A 22,449-nucleotide genomic window follows, 5' to 3' on the forward strand; every position below is an offset into this window, starting at 1 on the left:
GGAACCTGTCCCTTTCTATTAACTGTGATGCTTGGCTAAGCAAGACATCTCAAATCTCTTTTCTGAGAATATCTTACTGGGCTAAAACAGAGTCACAAAAACTATTGGAGAAAAAGAAAACAAGATGAATTTCTTAAAGTATTTCAATGTTCTTATCCTTCTTATTAATCTCCATTACCCCTAAATATATTTAATTTGTAATAAGGAAACAATGATTTTTACTGTGCTTGTGTTGACCCAGTCACTTTGCTCAAGGACAAAAAGATGAAAAAGATGAGAATTCCTGCTCTGAAGGAATTCATTGTCAAGTAGGAGGAATAGACTAATATGACAGGAAGAGTTGTGAGCTATTAATTCCTGACTTCTTTGATTTGCTCCCTCTCCCTTCCTCTTTTCAAGCAGCAGGTCAGAGTAGGTAAATTTTTGCCCCAGAAGTCTGATAGGGAGGAAAACAGGAGTTCCCCAAAAATCTGGCCATCATGAATGTAGGTAAAGATACATTTCCATATTCATATTCCATATTCATTTCAATATTCATTTCCATATTCATTTTCACTTCCATATTCATTTTTAATTATTCATTTCTTTGTTCATTCATAACTTTCTAAATAAGCTGTAAATTCAGTGATACAAAACAATCGAATAGCATGAAAAGGGTTTCCTACCCTCATCTGCCATTCCCTCCGTCCCTACCTCTGTCCTGCCATTGGGAAACCATGTAAAAAAAAATTTTTTTTTTTAAGGTTTTATTTATTTGACAGAGATCACAAGCAGGCAGAGAGACAGGCATAGAGAGAGGAGGAAGCAGGTTGAGCAGAGAACCCGATGCGGGGCTCGATCCCAGGACCCTGGGATCACGACCCGAGTTGAAGGCAGAGGCTTTAACCCACTGAGCCACCCAGGTGCCCCACCATGTAAAAATTTTTAACAAATCTCTTGCCTGTCCAGAATAGGCAAATTCACAGAGACAAAAAGTAGATGAGAGGTTACAGGAATTGAGGGAAGAGAGAAACGGTGAGAAATTATTTAATGGTGTGAAGCTGAATAAAGCAAACCTCAATTAAAAGGGACCTGGGAGACCAGAAGCAGAAGCTCTCATATCTTACTCCTTGTCCATTGCAGACCCCAGCAGGAAGACATGTACCTTGCATTACCAACAGGAAGAAATCTACTTTACTTCTTCAGAAGGAGAAAGCGAGAATTTCCCCCAATCCAGCGAGAAGCTCAGCCAATTAGAAAATACCACAAGCTTCACTACCCTGAACTCTCACTTCCTTCCAGTGGATTTCATTCAGAGCAGCCCAGCCCAACTTCATTCTTTTCTCTATAAAGTAACCTTCTTCTCCTTTGATTTCCCAACTTTTTTATGGCTTGCCATAGCTTGCATGTCCTCAATTGCAACTTTTCTGCTATTCCTGAATAAACTCATTTCACCAGTAAAACAACTGGTTATTTCATATTAAAGGTCAAAAAATGGGTACAGAGTTTTATTTGCAGTGATTAAAAAAAAAGTTCCAGAAGTGCATGATGGTGATGGTTGTACCACCTTGCAAATGTACTTAATGCCACTGAACTGTAAGTTTAAAAACGGTTAACAGGGTAAATTCTATGTTACATGTATTTTATCACAAAAATACATATGAACTGTGTAAAGAATGATTATAAAATCAACATTCATGCAACCACCATAAGAAGGCCCATGAAAGAACACCTCCGGTTGTCTGGAAGCCCTTCCTGGATTGAGCCCCCGCCATTTTTCCTGATGTTTTGGTAATCATTTCCAGACTTCTATAAAAATAACTATATACATTAGTGAATTAAGCATTAGATATGAAATGTTGTTGGTTTTCGAAATTTATATAAATAGAATTACATTTATATACTTGGATTTCTTGCTTATTTTGCTCATTATGTTTATGAAATTCATCCATGTTATTGATGTATCTTTAGTTCATTCGGTTTTAGTGTTGTTTTATGGCCCAACACATGCTCAGCATTTACGATCTTCTAGGTATATCTGAAGAGAGTGTGCATTTGGCATTTGTTGAATGCAGTTTTTTGTATTTGTCTATTAGGTCTTTTGCTAATCATGTCACTTAAATCCTTTGTATCTTTTTTTCCCCTCTTTATTCTCTCAGTTACCAAGATGTGCTAAAATCTCCTGATGCTATTGTGTGTGTGTGTGTGTGTGTGTGTGTATGTATATATATATATATATATATATATATATATATATATATATATATATACAGGCTTCATATACCTGCTCACTCCAGTGGTTATGAATTTAAAAATGTAGCTTTTTTACTTCCTGAGGGGTATGCACTCTCTGTAAGTGGATTTTTTACCACTAAAATTTGCAACTCTTTGGCCCTCCAGGTTTCTGTCTTACCTGCTTTGGGCATATTTTCACTATCTCATGTTTTCATTGAAATAGGAGATTGTGGGGCGCCTGGTTGGCTCAGTGGGTTAAAGCCTCTGCCTTCGGCTCAGGTCATGATCCCAGGGTCCTGGGATCGAGCCCTGCATCAGGCTCTCTGCTCAGCCGGGAGCCTGCTTCCTCCTCTCTCTCTCTCTGCCTGCTTCTATTCCTACTTGTGATCTCTGTCTGTCAGATAAATAAATAAAATCTTAAAAAAAAAAGAAATAGGAGATTGTGTGTTTCATTCTCTTTGTTAATTTGAGTAAGAACAGAAGAGATTTTTTTTTCTGCTATCACCATATTCGTATTGGTAACGAAGTCCTATCTTCTATAAAAGCCCAAATGTGTAAATGAGCTTATACAGGTTCTTCCACAGAAGGAGAAGGGGAGTGTTTTTGAGAAGTGACACACCAAGGAGAAGATATTTTCCTCTACCAGAGAAAGATCTGGGTCCCCAAGCCATGTGATCCCTATGGGATTTGTCATCATGGGGTAAGGAGAGACCCTGAGGGGGTCTTCCCTGGAGATGGAACTAGCAGCCTAGGAAGGGAGGAACTGAGGCACTCAGGTTTCCAGACTTGCCACAAATTAGAAGCAGAAAGAGAACATTCCTTAGCGGGGACAATGGTAGACTGGTAGGAGAAGCATTTTCTTCTCTTTCCAAACAGAGCATTAGCCTATAGGATTCTGTTGCTCCTTGGGAAGAAGAACATGCTGCAACTATCTCAAAAAGGGATTTTTCTACCAGTCTGTGTGATGGAGACTTGGAGTCAGACATTAAGTTGATGAATAGGAAACAAAAAGCATCTTATCTGTCACACTTCTGAGTTTCTAAACTAGGACCCATGAGCACTATAGAAATGGTAATTACAATTAGAGAGGAAGGACAAAGTAATATGGACACAGAGGATGGGATGCCTTAACACTGACTGATGGTGAGATCGTCAACCTTGCCCTTCGAACTTGAGTAAGAGTTTTCCAGGCAAGAAGGGAAGTGCCTTTCAAGCAAACAAAACAACATGGGTAAAGGTTCAAGGAATTGTGTATTTGCAAGGTTCAATCAATTGATATGGCTGAGCTTGTAAATATTAATGTGTACTTCATAGCCATTTTTGCAAATTTATAAATGTATTAATCAGTTTAACTGGTACTCTGTACTCTGTCACAGAGGCACAGAAAGAGCCAGGAAAGCTGATGTTATATTCCTGGCACTTCAGACTCTTTGTGGTGGAGGATTGAGATTAATTTCTGAACTTGAGGGCCTTTACTTAGTATACTTTATTCCATTGCCTTAAGGGAATTAAAATGAATGTCCTTTTAAAAAACATCAGCATGAAGGAGGACCTACTTTGCTGTGTTTCTCTGCTTCTAAAAGTAATTTAAAATGCAATTATTCAAAAGTGTTATCAGTCCTGATAACCATAGGATAAACTTAACTCTGGCAGAATTTCTGGAAAACTTCTCTCCCTTATTAAAGAACAATTAACTTAGCTCTCCAAGATATTGTATTATCTAGAATCACAGAGAAGTTGCTTTATCTTTTGATATAACAAATTCTTCACTGTAATATTTACCTGAGTCTGCTTGACAGGTTTATATGAAAACATATTAGAACCTCAAGGCTATCCATATCGTCATAGAAACATTACTATAATTTTCTAGCTAAAATATTAGATTTATCCCATCAGAAAATAAAATAAAATATTTATCCCATCAAATAAAAGTGCTCTTCATCTCCTCTTGACTTTGCCCCAAAAATAGGAAAACATGAGAAGGTGCCAAGATTGTGCTAGACAATTGTCTAGCCAAAAACATTCTGGTTTTGGCATTCATGTTTGCACTTGTTTTCCATTCTTCAATATTTCCAAGGGATACACATGGCAGGTTTCTGGATTAGGGGTTCACATTGTTCTCTCCACAGGAAAAAGACACTTCTTCCTGCCAAACCTTTACTTTAAGAGTCTCTTTGGTTTCTTTATACTGTGTATTTTTGCCTTTTCAGCAAACTCAGAAATAAACACAGTTTCTCTCTACTTGTTCCAGTTTTTGGGGTGTATCTGTTATATAAAGTGGTTAGATGGAGGTAGTCCCAGAATCTGGACCATGTCCGAGAGAATGAGGGCTCTGCTAATGAAGTATACAAGAATCAACAGAAAATGGATCCAGTTTGCATTTACATCACCTCCCCTCTCAAGAGAAGGATTGTAAATACACAGCCAGAAAGAACTGGGACATATCCAGCTCCAGTCTGTGTGGTGGGGGCTGAGGGACAGGATTATGTTCGGTGTTGAAACATACTGCTGCAGAGAAGTTTGTAAAATAGAGGAATAGAGTGTAATTATTTGTGAGTATTTATTCCGTACAAATATGAGCTGAATCAGGTATAATTAATATTCTAATCACTTAAAAGGTGTGTTGTAATTTAAGGCAGGGATGATTCATGCGTTTAATAGACACAGAGCACTTACTATGAGTCGGGCAGCATGCCAAGAACTAAATATACGGAGGAGCACAAAATGATCTCTACCTCCAATGAGCTTGCAATTTAGGAATGAGCAGTACTGATCTATGTTTAATTATGCATTATTCACTCAGCTCCCCACTCTGACAGAAGCCCCTCTGAGGGCAGGGAAAATGACCGAGCTGTTTGCCAGTTTATCCCCAGTGCCTGACTCTGTCTGCGTCTGGCACATGAGAGATGCTTAACAAATCTGCTTAATAAATGACTGTGTTTATTCACTATCTGCTTTGTGCCAGGCACCATGTAATAAGCATTATCAGCAGCAAAATGTGGTTCATCGCACTTTCCCACAGTCTGCTGAAATGTATCAACTCTTCTTACCCAGACCACTTTAGGAAAAAAAATACTGCTTTTAACTTCAAATCACTAAAGCTGTATTCTTGATGTGTTTTCAAACTTAGATGTAAAATGTAGCATTTCTAAGGACTGGATTAGTCTTTCATCACAGATTGGTAAAGGTAAACCATGACAAAGATGGCTTCTATTTATTGAAACTGATCACTATATGCCAGGATCATTGGGCATTTATAAGATAATTTTAGGGAACATATAGACTAACCTAAAATTTTTGTTGCATATAAATTCATCTTAATGTGTTTTGGGGAAAAAATGAGACAACAAAGGGGTGCCAGGGTGGCTCAGTCATTAAGCATCTGCCTTCAGCTCAGGTCATGATCCTAGGGTCCTGGGATCGAGTCCCACATCAGACTCCTTGCTCAGCGGGAAGCCTGCTTCTCCCTCTCCCACTCCCCCTGCTTGCTTGTGTTCCCTCTCTCACTGCCTCTCTGTCAAATAAATAAATAAAATCTTTTTTAAAATGTGACAACATCAATGATTTCATGGATATTATGAATATAGTTTAGAATGAGGATAAGTTCCCTCTAGCCCCAAATGACCTGATTTAAAGAGAGTTTAAAGGAAAAAAGTGTTAAGTATATAATGGTACAGGTGACATCTGCCCATGACGAGAACAGGAAGGTGGTGTGCAAGATCTGACTGCTTGGAACCATCCGGGAGATCTCACGGGATACCTGAAAACATGTGGAGGAAGACAGACAGGGTCACTGTGTGTATGCATAGGGACTGTAGAGCGAGAGCACTGAGTTCAAATTCCGCTGTCCTACTTATTTCATTCTCTGAGCTTAAACAAACTTCTCCAAGTCTCAGTTCCCTCATCTGAAAAATGTGATGATACTATCCTCTTCACAGTTGCAGAACTGAGATTCAAACACAGATCTCTTTGATATCAAAGCCAGGCCATAGCCTCTTCTAGGCTAGCAGATGGGTTTTATCTCATGTGCCAATTTGAAGGGTTAGAAGAAGCTGCCCATGGCACCAAGTTGACAAGTATTTGAGGCTAACTGAGGAAAGCGACAAATGGACAGAAGACATCTGCCTCCATATATGTCCCCTGCATGGGGCTCAGTGGCTATCCACCACGCCCCCAGCAACCAGCTCCCAAAAGACCAAGCCAGTGAGGTTCAGTGTAAAGTGAAGTGAGAATGTGATTTAACCCAATCATTTTCTTTGTACCTTTTCTTCATTATATTGCCACTAATACCAAGAGAGCCATGCCATTATCTAGAATAAGACTTCTGCTTTCAGACTTACGTATGTTGTGTAAAACTATTTTATGGTTATCAAATGTTACAGGCCTCTTCAGTTACCTTCTACTAAAGCCACCTAAACATTTCAGTAAGCATCAGGTGTCAGATTTTCTGAAAAAGAAATGAGAAGAAACAATATTTTTTTCTCATACCAGTGTACCTTTATTTTTATTTTCCTAATTTAAATTTAATTAGCTAACATGAAGTACATATTTAGTTTCGGCTGTAGTGTTCAGTGATTGATCAGTTGCATATAACACCCAGTGCTCATCACATCACATTCCCTCCTTAATGTCCATCACCCAGTTACCCCATTTCTTCCACCCACCTCCCCTCCAGGAGCCCTCAGTTTGTTTCTTATAGTTAAGAATCTATCACGGTTTTTCTCCCTCTCTAATGACTTCCCATTCAGTTTTCTTTCCCTTCCACTGTGATCGTCTGGACTGTTTCTTTTATTCCAAATATGAGTGAAATCATATGATAATTCTCTTTCTCTGATTAACAATATTTTTTTTAAAAAAATTTAATTCCAGAGCAGTTAATATATAGTGCTATATCAGTTTCAGGTGTACAACATAGTGATTAGACAATTCTATGCATTCTCCAATGCTCATCATAAGTGTACTCTTTTTTTTTTTTTTTTTTGGTGGTTTACATTTTTTTTTTCCATTTTATTTATTTTTTCAGCGTAACAGTATTCATTCTTTTTGCACAACACCCAGTGCTCCATGCAAAACGTGCCCTCCCCATTACCCACCACCTGTTCCCCCAACCTCTTAATCCCCTTCACCTATTTCACCCATAAGAAGAAACAGTGTGTGTCCCTACTCCATCTAGCATGGTCAGTTGTTGGCTGATTCTTCTCCCAACTGTTGAAGTTCTCAAGCAAATGATGGGTCCAGAACAAGCTGGAACAAGATGACCTCCCCAGCTGTTTGCTCCAGTATGAGAGGAGGGCAAATATACTATCACCAGCAGATCAATAGTCTTTTGAAGGCACCATGAAGGCACGACACACACATGTTCACCCCATCAGGAGGCCACAGACTCAGGCTCTCCTTCATGGTGGCTACTTTCTGCGAACAATTCTCGTTCAGTCCTGCCATCATCTTGGTACTCATCTAGCCACCTGCCACGGGAAGAAGGAAGATAATTAATATGAGAGAGAATTTAAAGGTACATTATACAGAACTGAAAACAAAATACGGAAAGGGTTTAAAGAGGCCTTCAGGGGAACCACAGAAATTTTAAAAAGCATTGATGATTTCAAGCTATACCAAATGATCTTTAGGAGTGCAACTTCAGCAAACCTTTGTCGTATACTTCAGTTGCAAGGCTGCACTGATTCATCCGAAAATGTTGGATTTTAGGAACATCCTATGATAATGTTACAGATATTCTAATATATCATAAAATCAGTAAAAATTTCTTGTTTAGTATTTCCTTAGTGGAAGCCGTTATGTCTCTCCTTTTGTGTGACTGGTAGGTGTGTACAGTGGCTCAAACCTCAGATTCTAGAACAGCTCTCTTCAAGATAAATACAACATAAGCCATGTATATAAAAACAGCAAAAATTAAAAAACATGAAATTAGTTTTAATATTTTTCATTTTAATAAATATAAAAGATGTGAATGCTTGTTGCCCCTGCCCAAATTCATATGTTGAAATTTTCTGGGAGGTGCTCCAAGTCCTGAGGTCCTTCCTGAATGGGATTAGTGCTCTCATAGACAAGGCTCCAGAGAGATCCCTTGCTTTCTCCATCACATGAGAGCAAGTAGACAGTTTGCAGCTTGTAGAGGGCCTTTGTCAGAACCCAACCCTGCTGGTACCCTGATCTTGGGCTTCCAGCCTCCAGAACTATGAGAAATAAATCTCTGTTGTATAGAAGCCACCCAGCCTATGGTATTTTGTCATAGCAGCCCAAACAGACTAATACAATTACATTCTTATTCATTCTAATGTTTGATAGCTGATATGTACCTTATACCTACATCACCTCTCAGTGTGGAATAAGCGCAGTTGGAAAGCTCAGTAGACATAGAGCTGGTGGCTCCCCTATCGGACGGGGTGGTTCTAGAATCACACCCACCTCCATCTGAATGCTGATTCCACTAATCACAGTTGGGTAAGACACTTCATCGCTGTGTTCCTCAGCTTCCTCATCTGTGAACTACAAGTATCACACAGCCTCCTAGAGGTCAGCTGTGAGGACCACAGGAGCTGCTGTGTGAAGCTCGGGCTCCATCATGGAGCCCATTCCGTGGTAGGAGTGAGCTACATGGTAGTGATGGGCACTCCTTGATTTTCTCCAGCCAAGCAGAAGAGACATGTGTAAACTTTTGAGATCCCACAACAGAATAAATGTCCTCTCTATTTGCTTTTCTTATTCCACAATAGTCCTAAATAATTTCCTCTCCAGAGACCTTTTCTTTTCTCACAAGTAGAGGGGGCCTTGAGTCTAAATGGTTAAGGTGTGCTGGGAAAACTAGCAAAACCTGTGTCTTCAAAACACCCCAAATCTCAGTAGAATTTCCAACAAATCAGTTTTATAGTGAGCTCAGTAATTTGCACAGGGACTTCCTCCTTAGAGGATAATGCACAAAACCCTGGGAATAAAATGGGAACAATAGATTAATAGATACTAAATTAAAATTCCCAAAATGTCCAAGGGACCAAGAGACCTGACTAACTCATCTATAACTTGTATACATCATTTAATCTCTTTAGGTGACATTTTTTTCATTGTCAGTGAAGCATGAGACTAAATGTTATTATGGTTTCTTCACCCTTAAGGGAATAATAGTAAGAAAATTCCCTCTTTTCTTACTCAGGTAATCCAGGGCCCTCTAAGAGAATAAACAAGGGAAACTCTGTTAATAATCTTATAGTTTAGTTGATAAAAGTGCAATGGTATATCTGTGTACAGTATTTAATATGACGTAGTAGTTTCATGCAGTAAAATACTTAAGTCTTTTCATTCATATCATTTTGTTTCTTACATAACCAAGGTTTATAATCATTCCAAAATGTTAGGCCTAAAGAAAGAAGTCACTTCCATCTTGACTTCTACTACTTTGCATTGCCAGTAAAATGAATTTCAGCTCTGAAGAGAATATGACTATCATCACCTGTTCTGGACAATTCTTGATTTTTAAAATGGGACACATTTATAAGAATTAAACTATTTTATTTGTTCCTTATGTTATTGCGTAGTTACTCTGGTAGAGAGAGCAATAAAACTGTGTTGTATAATATTAAACGTAACTTCATATGATATCAAATATCTGGATGTGATTTAGAACCAAATGTTGTTTGTATGCTGCCCAATAGAATAGCCACTAGCCATCTGTGGTTATTGAGTGCCTGAAATGTAGCTAGTATAGCCCAGGAACTGAATTTTTAATTTAATTTAATTTTAGTTAATTTACATGTACTAGCTGTATGTAGATAGTGGCTACCATATTGGACCATACATATCTAGATTTTTAAAAATAAAAGTTAGTGGGGCACCCTAGCAGTGCAGTCAGTTAAGTGTCCTACTCTTGGTTGTACCTCAGGTCATGATCTCAGGGTCATGGGATTGAGACCAGAGAGGGGCTCTGCACTCAGCACGGAAGTATGCTAAAGTTTCTCTCTCCATCTCTCAATGATCTTTTCCTGTGCTCTCGCTCTCGCTCTCTCAAATAAATAAATACATCTTTTAAAAATAAATAATAGTTAATAAATTATTTGGAAACTTCTAATTACTATACATATGATCTAGAAATAAAAGTGAGCTTTTCTCCTTCATTTGCATGTGTGGCATTGTATCTAAAAATTTCTTTAATCCAAAACTGCTTCCACGACAATAATACTTATCATCATGGAGTTTCTAATAATTGCAAAGTGCTTTTGCACTTACTTCATGTACACTGTGTGAAGTCTTCAAACAACCCTGCCAAATAGGTGTTTTTACTGCTATTTTACATAAGAGTGAACCAAGACTCTGGCAGCACTAGTCAGTGAAGGAGCTGTAATTCAAAGCAAGTCCTGAGAAACTTCAATCATTGCTCTTTTCATGGCCCATTAATAAAAATAAATAAATTCTTACAGAAAATATAAATATAGGATCTCTCTCCAGAGCTTGAGTGTTACACAATGGCAACAACTACTATGATGCACATGCATTTTAAATGGATGTGATTGTAGAAAACAAACAAACAGAAGATCAGAGAAGTGTTACGCATTTTGTTCATACAGAATGCATAAGTCATTAAGTTTCTAAAGAACCAACATTTCCTAGAACCTTAACGCTCCTTCAAGACAAGGGTGCTTCATTGTTTTTAATCTCCATATGTACAGGACTTGGCATAGGGCCTGACACCTGGGAGGCATCAGATTCCGCATGCATAAACAGATCAACAAATGAAGAAATACAGTGCCTGAGTTCTTTAGGTTCAAGGAATGTGCAATCACATAGACATCCACCTTGGCACCTGGACTCTTACATAGGTCTCTGTCGTGGCCCTGAGGACATTATTGTTCATTTTCACATGGGCATCCACTGAGTCCTTTCAGGCAAAGACTATATTCCTTATCACTGGATCTCTTTACTCCATTTCTTTCTTTTTTTTTTTTTTAAGATTTTATTTATTTGACAGACAGAGATCACAAGCAGGCAGGAGAGGCATGTGGGGTGGGAGGGAGCAGGCTCCCTACAGAGCAGAGAGCCTGATGTGGGGCTCGATCCCAGGACCCTGAGATCATGACCCGAGCTGAAGGCAGAGGCTTTAACCAACTGAGCCACCCAGGCGCCCCTACTCCATTTCTTGATACAATAGCTGGTCAGTTACTATTTATACAATGACTGAATGAATGTATCAGTATATTCTATAGATTAATTAATAAAGGAGGAAAATTAGTTTTGTAATTTATATTCATAGTGCACTTTGTCTTAGGATGTATTTGATATTCAATGCATAATAACCCTAAAAAAGGAGGGACATCTGATTTAAACATTCTCACCATAAAATTCTGAAAACTGAAGTTCTGGAAGTGTTAAGTGATATACCTATAAATGGCCCAGAAGTTACAGAGCTTCTTGCAACTTGATTCTCCTAATTTATATTCTATCTACATCACATTAGAATAATGCTTTAGAGCTCACAGCTCATAACATAACTAAATACATAACTTCATTGGACTTTAAATGAGTGTGATGAATTAGGAGGAACAGGTATTATTCCCACTTTACATATGAAGAAATTAAACATCTGGGAAGTTGACAGTAGCACCCACGTTTGCAGAACCAGCAGGAGCACAGCAAGTATTTAAGAAACACATTGCGAACCAGTTTTCTAAGTCTAATCCATGTTTCTTTCCATCTCAGCATGTTTATTGCAGAAAAGTATTAAATAATACAAATAAAGAGAGAAATGTTAGTACTATAAGGAACAGCTTGCTGAAAGAAGCCTTCAGCTCTTGAGGTAAAGGAAGGGGTGATGTGACCAGGTGACTGGGGGCAGGGCTTGCTGATACGAAGCTAAAATGGACTGGACAGAGGAAAGCATAATTTGGCATAATGAGGAATTAAGTAACAGCATACCGGTTGCATGGAAACAGCACTGCTTGATTGCCATCGTCCTCTTCAGACTTAACAATAATACTCTCTAGAAACCATCCGTTACCTGTTTAAATGCACGAAGGAGATCACTTTCTTTAAGATAAAATGCACTACTGTTTCGGATTTTATTCACAGACTGTACAACAGTTCAAAATCTGGGTCCAAAATATGCACTTCCAAATTATATCAGGAAAGAAATGAAAGTGTGAGTGAGCGACCTTATTTTTCAGAGTAGTAGAAGCAGAGGAAAAGAGAACATTCCCCATCAGGGACAAACTCTCTAAATTCCTTTAGAAGTATTTAAGGGCCAAGAACAAAAAGTTCCTATAAATATGTTTCAGTGCATTATTTATAGAGGGTTGATAGATTTAAATCATAATGTAAAGCCACAATAATCATCACTCTTAATGATGAAACTCTAGAAGTTACCACTGATTACTGCATTTGTTAATGCAATTAAAGAGAAAGAGAAACAGAGGAAGGTAGGAAAATGAAAAGTACTAAATGTTGGGAAAGAAGAAACAGAACTGGCGTCATCCACATGTAATGTGACTTTCTAAATTAAGAACCCCAAGAAGCTGCAGAAGATAGTGAGAGATGAGAAAAAATGATTACATAATAAGTATATAAAAATCCATTACATTTCTATTGACCAGAAAGGAAGCATTAAGAAGCATAGTTCAATGAAAGCAATCATGTTGAATTGCTATAAAAATTTAAGAATGGGGGTGCCTGGGTGGCTCAGTGGGTTAAGGCCTCTGCCTTCGGCTCAGGTCATGATCTCAGGGTCCTGGGATCAAGCACCGCATCAGGCTCTCAGCTCCGCAGGGAGCCTGCTTCCTCCTCTCTCTCTGCCTGCCTCTCTGCCTGCTTGTGATTTCTCTCTGTCAAATAAATAAAAAAAATTTTAAAAAAAATTTAAGAATGTAGGGATAAATCTAAAAACAGATACAATATAATTTATAGAGAAATTATTGGGGTGCCTGGGTGGCTCAGTAGGGTTAAGCATCCAACTCTTGATTTCGTCTCAGGTCATGGATCTCATGGATCTCATGGGTAGGGGGATCAAGGCCTCCCCACCTTGGGCTCTGTGCTCAGAGAGTGTGCTTGGGATTCTCTCTCTCCCTCTCCCCCACACACACTCTGGGTCTCTCTCTTTAAAATAAATGAATCTTTAATAAAAACTGGGTGTGGGGGCGCCTGGGTGGATCAGTGGGTTAAACCTCTGCCTTCGGCTCAGGTCATGATTTCAGGGTCCTGGGATCAAGCTCTGCATCGGGCTCTCTGCTCAGCAGGGAGCCTGCTTCTCTGCCTACTTGTGATCTCTCTCTCTCTGTCAAATAAATAAATAATTTTTTTAAAAAACTGGGTGTGGTGCATAAACAATGAATGTTGGAACACTGAAAAGAAATAAAATAAAATAAAGAAAAAGTATCTAATTTAAGCATAACAGCAAAGAAGACATAAATAAAGAAATATTCCATATTCTTGACAGTGAAGAAATTAGAGAGATGTCAGTTTCTCTCAAACTAATCTAAAGCTTGAATATAATTAAATCAAATTCACCCTAAGGTTTTACAAGAAAATTGACAAACAAATGATAAAATGTATACAGATATGTGAAGCCCAAGAATATCCAGACATTCCTGAATTTGATAGGGTAAGGTAGGTGAATCATCCTTCTAATTACAAACATTTGTTATAAATCTATACTAATTAATACAATAAAGAACTGGTGCTGGCATAGATAAATTGATTGATAGAACCAGAGAAAGGACTCAGAATTGACCTGTACATCTACAAACTCGTTACGAGCAGTCTGTGCTTTGCTCTCAGTGCAGAAGTATATGAAGGACTGTTTGCTTGGGAACACCATCTTCATCAATGAAGAAAATTATGACTGTTCATTTGTTAAAATTTTTGCCAAAATATCAAAAACTCCCTTACTGTCAGTTATAAACATATAAGAAAGTGAAAAATATCACACCAATATTTAGTACACTGTAATTGGAAAACATTAGAAACAGTGAGAATTAAAAAGTATATTTCTTTGCTAAAAAAACTTATCAAGAGTAGACTGGATGATTCTCATATTTTTCTTTCATCACATAACTTGCAATAAAGAGCAAGCATTTTTTTGATCCCGAATAACCAAAGGAAAGTTGAAACGGAAAACCAAAGCTGGTAGTATCACAATGCCAGTCTTCAAATTTTATTACAAAGCTGTGGTCATCGAGACAGTATGGTACTGGCACAAAAACAGAAACATGGATCAATGGAACAGAACAGAAACCCCAGAAATGGACCCTCAACTCTCTGGCCAACTAATCTTCAACAAAGCAGGAAAGAATGTCCAATGGAAAAAAAGGTAGTCTCTTCAACAAATGGTATGGGAAAATTGGACAGCCATGTGCAGAAGAATGGAACTGGGCCATACAAAAAATAGACTCAAAATGGATGAAAGACCTGAATGTGAGACAGGAATCCATCAAAAACCTAGAGGAGAACACAGGTAGCAACCTCTGTCACCATGGCTGCACTAACTTCTTGCTAGTCATGTCCCCAGAGGCAAGAGAAACAAAGGCAAAAATGAACTATTGGGACTTCATCAGATAAAAAGCTTTTGCACAGCAAAGGAAACACTCGACAAAATCAAAAGACAACCAACAGAATGGGAGAAGAGATTTACAAATATTTTATCAGATAAAGGACTAGTATCCAAAATCCATAAAGAACTTTTCAAACTCAACACCTAAAGAACAAATAATCCAATTAAGAAATGGGAAGAAGGCATGAACAGACATTTCTCCAAAGAAGACATACAAATGGCTCACAGACACATGAAAAAGTGCTCAACATCACTCAGCATCAGGGAAATAGAAATCAAAACCGCAGTGAGATACCACCACTCTACACCAGTCAGAATGGTTAAAATGAACAAGTCAGGAAAGGACAGAATTGATGAGGATGTGGAGAAAGGGGAATCCTCTTACACTGTTGGTGGGAATACAAACTCTGGAAAAAAGTATGGAGATTCCTCAAAAAGTTGAAAACAGAGATACCCTATAACCCAGCAATCACACTACTGGGTATTTACCCTAAAGATACAAATCTAGTGGTCCAAAGGGGCACGTGCACCCGAATGTTTATAACAGCAATGTCCACAATAGCCAACCAATGGAAAGAACCCAGCTGTCCATCAACAGATGAATGGATAAAGAAGATGTGGTATGGATATATATAAATACACATATACATATATACATATACAGTGGAATGGAACATGCAATGGAACATTAGTAAGCCACCAAAAAAAATGAAATCTTGCCATTTGCAATGATGTGGATGGAACTAGAGGGTATTATGCTAAGCAAAATAAGTCAATCTGAGAAAGATAATTACCATACAATCTCACTCATAGTGGAATTTAAGAAACAAGACAGAGGATCATGGGGGAAGGGAGGGAAAAATAAAACAAGATGAAACCAGAGAGGGAAACAAACCATAAGAGACTCTTAATCATAAGAAACAAACTGAGGACGGCTGGAGGGGAGAAGGGAGTGGATTAAGTGGGTGATGTAATGAGCATTGGGTATTATATAAGACTGATGAATCACTGACTTCTACCTCTGAAACTAATACTACACTATATGTTAATTAATTGAATTTAAATTAAAAAAAATTAAATGAACAGTGGAAAAAAAAAAGAGCAAGCATCTTTTCTGGCCTTTGCAATTGTCTTCTTTCTAAGTTTCCATCAGCTTCCTCCATTGTACCCTCTGTGCTTCCAGTATCATAAAACATCTCCTAGAGTTGCTTTTTTTTTTTTTTTAATATTTTTTATTTATTTGACAGAGAGAAACCACAACTAGGCAGAGAGGCAGGCGGAGAGAGAGGAAACAGGCTTCCCGCAGAGCAGAAAGCCCCACGCGGGGCTCGATCCCAGGACCCCGGGATCACGACCCGAGCCGAAGGCAGAGGCTTTAACCCACTGAGCCACCCAGGCGCCCCTCCTAGAGTTGCTTTAATGGGAAGTTTTTAGCACCATCACTTCCTCCAGGACAAGTTCATCTTTTTTGCCATCCCCATTCAAGGTCACAAGGTCCCTTCTCTAGGTTCATTGGGCTGTTTATTTAAAGTCTTTCCAATGGTGACATTAGCAACATTCCCACAGTCAGATATTTCTTGTCTAACTAACTCCATTTATATTTGATTTTAACTTCCATCCCAGCATTATCACTTTTGTTTCTTTGATGTGCTTGTATCTTTGAATTGTTCATTTTTGTAGAATGTCATATACGTTTATTACCGAGAGACAAGTAGTCAATATAGCTACAGGCTTTGCTGTCTGTTCATGAACTGTGTAGCAGACTGTGAAAGGCGTAAAGTGATTGGTCACAGATCAGGATGCACATCTGTTATGTACACAGTGATTTGTGGACTGAGGACGCAGCAGTGAAGTCTGTACTTTATGCAGTTACAGTGAGCATGCCATGATAACTGAAATTTGAACCATGTTGTTGAGGGACTTGTTATTTAAATCATTGTCACTAAAATTTGTGCATATAGAAACCATGCAAAGTAAGAACTGCCTATATCTGAAAAAGTGACTTTGTAAAGCACAGTAGGCAAAGATGGAGTAAATGATAAATCATGATGTTACAGCTGGTTATCCACGTGGGGAAAAAGTAAAATGGATTATATCCTTATGTCATACACTGAAATCAAATGGAACAAATATCTAAATCTTTAGGGGACGCCTGGCTGGCTCAGTTAGTTAAGCGACTGCCTTCAGCTCAGGTCATGATCCTGGAGTCCCGGGATCGAGTCCCATATCGGGCTACCTGCTCGGCAGGGAGTCTGCTTCTCCCTCTGACCCTCCCACTTCTCATGCTCATTCTCTCTCTCACACTCTCTCTCTCAAATAAATAAATAAAATCTTAAAAAAAATAAATCTTTAGGACAAGAATTTATATTTTTTTCTTTCTTTCCTTCCTCCCTCCCTCCCTTTCTTCCTTCCTTCTCTCTCTTTCCTCCCTTCCCTCCTTCCTCCCTTCCTTCCTTCCCAATACCCCAGGGGCAGAGAAAGCTTTCTTAAGATAGAAAATCTGTTCACTAGAAAAAACACCATATTGTTAAATTGAAAGACGTTAAAATTAGGAATTTCAGATTATCAAAATATACCCCACTGCACAGATATTATGGTAGTAACTGCTAGTTGATGTCCCCCACAATCACTGCAATGTTAGAGTCACATTTCCCAGATGGCTTTGCAGTTAGGGATAACTGTATGACTAACTTCTCAGTAATCAGATGTGACCAGAAGTAGTATGAGCAGTTTCTATCTCACTTGCTTGAAAGACACTGTTGCCACGGATTTTCTGTCCTTTTTATGTGGTGTGACCAGCTCTGCCCTCTCAGAGGAGGAAGAGGTCTGGGTGATGGTATAGGAGCAAGATGCAAGGACCTGGTCCCCGATGACTGTCTAGAGCATACCCATCATAACTACTCACTTTGGAACTCGTACCTGGGTGAGAAACCAGCTCCTATCTTTTTAAAACTCTTTCTGAGCATTTCTTATTAGACATCTTTAGCCTTTACAATAAATATTATAGATAATAACACGTATTTCCACAGAAAAGGAAATTCAATAGACAAAAAAAAAAAAAACAAAAAAAAAAAAAAAAACCCCAACTCACGCTTCTTACAAATCAGGGAAATTGAGACCAGTATGAGATACCATATTATACCCCAAAATTAAGCATACCAGGTGTTTGTGAGACTGTGAAACAACAGAAATTCTTATACTCCATAAGAGTAAAACAGTAAAATCATTTTTGAAAAAGCAGTTTATTTTATAAAGCTGAATAGAATCCGTAGTTTTTGGTCCAGCAATTAACTTCTGCAGATTCAGCCTGGAGCAGGGTTTCTCAGCCTTAGCACCACTGAGACGTTGGGCCTGACAATTCTTGGTTTTGGGGGGTTCTCCTTACATAACAGGATGTAGCAGCAGCCCAGGCCTCTACCCACCAGATACCAGTAGCATTCCTTCCCAGTGTGCCAACCAAAACAAATCTCCAGACATTGCCAAGTGTCCCTGGGGGAGGCACAGTCACCCTCCCCTGGGAACGACCACCCTGGAAGAGCTCTGCCTCCCATGCACCAGGGGACACACACAATAATATTCATTTCCATCTGGGACAGCCGACTGGAAATGACACAATCAGCCATTAACAAGAGATGAATAAATTCGTTATGTATAATCATGCAATAGAATATTATGGTCATGAAAACATTATCTGGAGCACCACACAAGAAAGTGGTTGAATCTTGGAAATACAATTTTGAGTGAAAAAAAAAAAAATCAAGCCATGTGAGGTTCCATACAGCATGTCATGATTTTTACAAAGCACAAAAACTATCAGAAGCATTTTCAAGGATGCCAACATAATTAATAAAGTTTTTTTTTTAAGCAATGATAAGAATACCAAAAAATGAAAGGAAAAAAAAAAACAACTCAGGATGTCTACCTTGGGGGAGAGGATGGGTGCAGTGAACACAGGGAGGGGCCCTGGTATCAATAATGTTCTGGGACTAACTTGTATGGTTGGTTATTGAATTTATATCATCCATATTTCAAAAAGAAAAAAAAAAGAAAAACATACCCTAGATACCCTAACTATCATGGTATTTTTTATTTTAATGAAAAGACTATGCAGCATATAGGAAGGAGAGTTTAAATAATTTAAAAAGAATGTTAAAGTTGAAGGGTCAGGGGTGGGAGGTTGGGGGAACAGGTGGTGGGTAATGGGGAGGGCACGTTTTGCATGGAGCACTGGGTGTTGTGCAAAAAGAATGAATACTGTTACGCTGAAAAAATAAATAAAATGGAAAAAAAAAGAATGTTAAAGTAATTACAGGCATACCTCATTTTATTGTACTTTGCTTTATTGCACTTCGGGGATACTGCAGTTTTTACAAATTAAAGATTTGTGGCAGCCCTGCACGGAACAGGTCTCTCTGCACCATTTTCCATTTCATGTCTCTGTGTCACTTTTTCATTATTATATGTTATGGTGATCTGTGATCAGCAAATATTACTCAGTGCAAGTTCAAATGATGGTTGGCATCTCTTAGCAATAAGGTATTCTTTAATTAAGGTACATACTTTGTTTTCTTAGACATAATGCTATTGCACACCTAATAGACTACAGTATGGTGTAAACAGAACTTTCATATTCACTACAAAACCAAAGAATTCATTCGACTCACTGTATTGTAATATTTGCTTTATTGCAGCGGTCCAGAATGGAACCTGCAATATTTTGGAGGTATGCCTGTCCTTTCAATTTCCCAAAATTGAATTTCAAGTAGTCTCATCCCATCAGCCAGAGAAAACCTTCAAGATTTCCAAGTATCACACCAAAACCTAGCTCTCACCCTGAGCCTACCACATTTTCATCTTTTCTCAGAGAATTTCATGTTCTTCTGGACTATGCTAAGTACACTTGCCATATGTCCAATAGCACTCCAAGGGTCGTTTTCAGACTATGAATCATATTTTATTACACTTGCTTATTTCATATGTGTTTGCTCCCAGTAGGGCCTGCCTACGAGGGCAGGGCCACCTGCATCTTCTTCACATTTGAATGCTCAATCTCTGGTAAAATGCCTGGCACATAGCAGCCCCTTAGCAAAGAACTCTGACAGAAAGTAGTGCTTGCTGTTGACTGCTTTGAGGACCACATGAATCAGAATCCCCTAAACTGCTTATATATACATGTTATATATATATATGTAATATATATAATAAATATATTAATATATAATAAAAGATGAAATATGTAACAAAATATTTATTTTATATAGTATATATTTATATTACAAAAATACATATTTTTAAAAGCTTATTTACGATAACTCAATACCTACTAGATCAGAATCTCTGGGGTGAGCCCAGGAGTCTATTTTGTTTGTTTAAAGACACACAGCTAATTCCTGAATACTCTGAAATTTTACAAACTTTGCTAAAAAGGTAGGGCTTTCCTGAAGCTTTCTATTACTGTATTTGAGAGAAAATATCTACAGATACAACTGCATTCAAGTTAAACGAATGAGGTGGTAAGTAAGCTTCTCTTTTTACAAATGAGATGGGAAAATAAACCTTGAGGATTTAGCTGAAGTCATTCCCATACCTGCACAGGTTTTGTTCATCAATGCTTCATTGGAAAAAAATGATATTTAGAAGTTTGTTGCGTCTTCAGCCCAAAGCATTTTCCATGTGAGTCTTTTAGCTCCTTCAGCATATTTAAAATCACAATGTTTGTTTCCTTTTTCCTTCTGTCTTTTTTATTCTTTGTATCAACCAGCCTTGGTAATGACAGAGCAGTCTTCATATATGTGGTTTGCCCCATCATGTAATTCCCTGACTCAGCCTCCTTTCACCAGAAACCGTCCCCTGTGATTGATGTGCTGTGACTCCTTTTTCTACAGTCCCTCCACATTGGCCCTTTCAGTAATTCGGAGCTTCCTTCACTCATCTCCAAGAGGAGTCTCAAAATAATTTTCTGAAACGACAGCCTGATGAAGCCAGGGATTTCTGCTAACTGCTCTGTTCTGACCCATGCCCCAGTCTCCAGTCTCGCCTCTCGCTGGCTGTTCTGCAAATCCCCACACTGTTTGCAGCGGAGACTTGGCATAAAGTCAGGACGATGCCAGTTTCCATCCATCATGAAAATAGTGCAAAAGTCATACCCTTCTGCAGCAACATGGTATAGAGAAGGCAGCATACTGTGTCTTTCTGTTCAATTTCTCATTTCTGTCTCTTTCTAATAATTTCCCCTATAGGATCCTCAACTCATTTTACATGTGTCCGTTCTTTCCATACACTGCTACCTTCCCTTTTCTTCTTCCTTTCTCTTTGGTTCACATCCAGAATAAATGCTTCTTTCTTGCAAAGGCCATTTTAAGCTCTCTTCATTCTTTTTCAAGGATTTTACCCAAAATTGTTTCACTGACTTAAATACATTCGTTCAATAAATGGTCATTAATTAAGCTTCCATACTATTCAATGCTATACTAGGAAAGAGAGTAAAGATGAATAAAATATAATACCAGACTTCAAAAACTCAAAATTAAGCAAAAGATAAAAAGGAGCATAGAAATAAACGTAATAAATAGTTTCAGCACTATGATATAAGTTGTGATGTGTAGCTACATTCTAGCAGTAAAGAATACAGGTTCTAGAGACAAACACATAAGTTTGAATTGAACGGCTCTACAAGAGGGAGCAAAGAAGGTATTAATGAGGCAAAATTGATAGGGCTTGATTAATAGATGTGGAGGGGGTGGAAGGCAGGGAGGAAAAGGAGGACTCAAAAATTATACTCAAGAGTTTTCTCGAAGATGGCGGAGAAGTAGCAGGCTGAGACTACATCAGGTAGCAGGAGATCAGCTCGATAGCTTATCTAAACATTGCAAACACCTACAAACCCAACGGGAGATCGAAGGGAAGAAGAACAGCAACTCTAGAAACAGAAAATCAACCACTTTCTGAAAGGTAAGACTGGCTGAGAAGTGAATCTAAAAAGGACGGGAAGATAGACCGCGGGGGGAGGGGCCGGCTCCCGGCAAGCGGCGGAGGAACGGAGCACAAAATCAGGACTTTTAAAAGTCTGTTCCACTGAGGGACACTACTCCAGAGGCTAAACCAGGGTGAAGCCCATGCGGGGTCAGCTTGGCCCCAGGTCCCGCAGGGTCACAGAAGGATCGGGGGTGTCGGAGTGTCCGAGAGCTCGCAGGTATTAGAACGGAGAAGCCGGCTGCAGAGACAGAGCCAAGGACTGAACTCTCAGCTCGGGGTTACCTTGAACTGGTCGTGGGCTGGGTGAGTTCGGAGCGTGGCTAGAGGCTGGGGATACGGGAGTGATTGGGTGCTGTCCTCTGGGGGCACACTGAGGAGTGGGGCCCCAGGCTCTCGGCTCCTCCGGGCCGGAGACTAGGAGGCTGCCATTTTCATTCCCGTCCTCCAGAACTCTACGGAAAGCGTTCAGGGAACAGAAGCTCCCAAAAGCGAACCCGAGCCGATTACTTAGTCCGGCCCCCGGTAAGGGCGGTGCAGTCCCGCCTCGGGCAAAGACACTTGAGAGTCACTACAACAGGCCCCTCCCCCAGAAGATCAACAAAATATCCAGCCAGGACGAAGTTCATCTATCAAGGAAAGTAGGTTCAATTCCTAAGACAGAAGCGCAATTCCAGAGGAGGAGAAAGCAAAGCACGGAACTCATGGCTTTCTCC

This window comes from Meles meles, chromosome 1, assembly GCF_922984935.1.
Source record: "Meles meles chromosome 1, mMelMel3.1 paternal haplotype, whole genome shotgun sequence".
Classification (NCBI taxonomy): domain Eukaryota; kingdom Metazoa; phylum Chordata; class Mammalia; order Carnivora; family Mustelidae; genus Meles; species Meles meles.